Raw genomic sequence first — 3,830 nt, 5'->3', positions numbered from 1 at the left:
AATGGTATGATCCTCTTGAATTGTTGTGTGACCTTTTTTTGTGGGTGGGAGGATGGCTGGGGAAAACAGATGTTTGTCCATTGTACAGAGGAGAGAGAGAGAGAGAGACCATTGTTGTTGGTACACATTGAATGTTCTAGCAAAGCACTGGAACACACAGAATCGGTTCTAGAATGAGTTTACTGGTCATTCATCTAGGAAGCCTGGTTATGAAATATCTCCATGGTTTGTACAGTCTTGCCGACTCTCCTGTAGTCCTCGTCACGCCGCTGTGACCATAGTACTTGGCAAGACGACACAAACAGATCTGGGACCAGGCTATGTTTGGGAAAGACGTCCATACATCACCACTCTATACTTCTTTAGGCGGTCTGTCTGTCTGGACAACTGCATGGTAAAGATAAAAGGAGGCTGCCCTACAGGGGGTAAACCCACAACACAGGTTGTTGATGACAGTTGATTTTCTGATTTCATTAGAGATTCTCCAGTACTTTAGTATACTTTATAGCCCAGTAGTTCTGAAAAGCAGAGCCCACGAGCCAAAAGTACTGTCACCCTAACCCTTTATAGCCCCATAGTTCTGAAAAGCAGAGCCCACGAGCCAAAAGTACTGTCACCCTAACCCTTTATAGCCCAGTAGTTCTGAAAAGTAGAGCCCACGAGCCAAAAGTACTGTCACCCTAACCCTTTATAGCCCAGTAGTTCTGAAAAGCAGAGCCCACGAGCCAAAAGTACTGTCACCCTAACCCTTTATAGCCCCATAGTTCTGAAAAGCAGAGCCCACGAGCCAAAAGTACTGTCACCCTAACCCTTTATAGCCCCATAGTTCTGAAAAGCAGAGCCCACGAGCCAAAAGTACTGTCACCCTAACCCTTTATAGCCCCATAGTTCTGAAAAGCAGAGCCCACGAGCCAAAAGTACTGTCACCCTAACCCTTTATAGCCCAGTAGTTCTGAAAAGCAGAGCCCACGAGCCAAAAGTACATTGTCATGTACAGTATGTGCACCACGTCATTGCCCTCTCTTTCTCGCTCAGTCCACTGAGCTGTTGGGCCCGCCCTGCAACCTCATTGGATATACCTCAGGGCAGGCCTCTAGCTATGAGGTCACTCAAATAGGAGGGGCTCATTGGCTAGAACTCTTCGTGGTGGGGGGAAATGTAGGGAAAATGTCCCTGCACAGCTTTAAGAAAAGTTGCTTTCAAACTAGGGATTTTTGTGGCTAATTGAGGTTAAAGTTATTCTGGAAGTATGTTGACTTATCCAGTGGGAAGTTTGAAAAACAACATCTTAGTCGCCAAAGTACCGGAGCATGTCTTTTAAGAAAGCTAAACCTGTTTTGGTTTAGTCCATTAGATCATGCTCATTTCTTTAAAAAAAAATATATATATATATAAAAAAATCAGAATGTTTTGGCAATTTAGCGGGCTAACTCTGTGATCCTGTTTGGTAGTACACCTTTCTGATGAGCTAAACCTCTGTCTCCCAAAACAGCCTGTTAACCAGTGGTTGTGTTATTGGTCGGAAAACGCTTTTCAGGTTTGAAAACAATATGTCAGTGGACTGTTACATTTGTAGATTGTATTGCGTAGAATTTTTACGAGAAAACAATATGTACAGTACGAGTCAAACGTTTGGACATCTACTTACAAGGGTTTTTATTTGTACTATTTTCTACATTGTAGAATAGTGAAGAAACTATGGAATTACGTAGTAACCCAAAAAAGTGTTAAACAAATTTAAAGTATATTTTAGATTCTTCAAAGTAGCCACCCTTTAACTTTGCACACTCTTGGTATTCTCTCAACCAGCTTCACCTGGAATGCTTTTCCAACAGTCTTGAAGGAGTTCCCACATATACTGAGCCCTTCTTGGCTGCTTTTCCTTCACTCTGGTCCTACTCATCCCAAACCATCTCAATTGGGTTGAGGTCGGGTGATTATGGAGGCTAGGTCATCTGATGCAGCACTCCATCACTCTCCCTTCTTGGTCAAATAGCCCTTACACAGCCTGGAGGTGTCCTGTTGAAAAACAAATGATAGTCCCACTAAGCGCAAAGCACCATCACACCTCCTCCTCCATGCTTCATGGTGGGAACCACACATGCAGAGATCCGTTCACGTACTCAGACGAAATGGACAGATGTCCACCAGTCTGATGTCCATTGCTCATGTTTCATGGCCCAAGAAAGTCCATTTGTTCTTTAGTAGTGATTCATTTGCAGCAATTTGACCACGAAGGCCTGATTCACTCTGAGATGTGTCTGTTACTTGAACTCTATGAAGCATTTACTTGGGTTGCAATCTCAGGTGCAGTTAACTCTAATGAACTTATCCTCTGCAGCAGAGGTAATTCTGGGTCTTCCTTTCCTGTGGCGGTCCTCATGAGCCGGTTTTTGCGACTGCAATTGAAGAAACATTCAAAAGTTCTTAATTTTCCACATTGACTGACCTTCATGTCTTAAAGTAATGATGGATTGTCGTTTCCCTATGCTTGAGTTGTTCTTTTACCAAATAGGGCTGTCTTCTGTATACCCCCCCTACCTTGTCACAACACAACCCATTGGCTCAAACGCATTAAGGAAGGAAATTTGACAAATTAACTTTCAACAAGGCACACCTGTTAATTGAAATGCATTCCAGGTGACTACCTCATTAAGCTGGTTGAGAGAATGCCAAGAGTGCAAAGCTGTCATCAAGGCGAAGAGTGGCTACTTTGTAGAATCTCAAATATAAACATTTGTTTAATGCTTTTTTTGGGGGCTAGTACATGATTCCATGTGTTATTTCATAGTTTTGATGTCTTCACTATTCTTCTACAATGTAGAAAATAGTAAACAAAACCCTTGAATGAGTAGGTGTGTCCACTGGTACTGTATATTAATACATTTAAAGGATCATGGATCAAAGCCATTGAACATTTTTTGGGGGCCATTTTATGTTAATTTACATGTCAGGTTGTTGTCATGGTTATAAGAGGTTTGTATTGTAACAAGAGTTCCGAGTCCCGAATGGAACCCCCTTCCCCCTATATAGTGCACTACTTCTCTGGTCAGAAATAGTGCACCACACAGGGATGAGGAAGCCATTTGGAATCACACAGACAAATACATAGCAGCACGGTGATTTGTTCGTCGTCTTCCACACTACAGTATAATGTAACATTCACGACAAGGCTTCAGCGTCATCGATCTTTAACATACAGTGACTTAATATCGGAGAACATCACTTCCATCTGTGTCGTCGTTCATTAGGAACCAAACGGAAAAGAAAACAGGGACTGGGAGGCTACCAGTAGACTGCACTCCAATACTAAACGCTCACTAGTCCCCCCCCGTTTCTGCCAGAATGGTGTTACAAATATGAAACAAGAATTTAAAAAACTTTAAACTCAATAGGTTTAAATAATTTATTGATAGTTGTTTTCAAAAAGACATGTTACAATTACAGATTAAAGAAATTGACTGTACATAAGAGGATTGTATTACTTGAGTGCATAGTTTGGGGTTTTGAATGAAAAACAGGCATCGGTTGGAGGAAAAAGAGACTTTAGTCTCCCCGCCCCCCCTCTTCCTTTTCCACAGGCTTGAGAAATTGTTTTTGCAGCAAACTATTGCTTTTGTCCTGCATCTGCACTCCATGGAGGTTAAGCATCATCTGTATGGCGACATCATTAAGAACAGATGGGTCGTAACTAGCTGGGTCGCTGTATGGCGACATTAAGAACAGATGGGTCGTAACTAGCTGGGTCGCTGTATGGCGACATCATTAAGAACAGATGGGTCGTAACTAGCTGGGTCGCTGTATGGCGACATCAAGAACAGATGGGTCGT

Source organism: Oncorhynchus gorbuscha, linkage group LG10 (assembly GCF_021184085.1).
Source record: "Oncorhynchus gorbuscha isolate QuinsamMale2020 ecotype Even-year linkage group LG10, OgorEven_v1.0, whole genome shotgun sequence".
Taxonomy (NCBI): Eukaryota; Metazoa; Chordata; class Actinopteri; order Salmoniformes; family Salmonidae; genus Oncorhynchus; species Oncorhynchus gorbuscha.
This window is presented reverse-complemented; position numbering follows the sequence as displayed.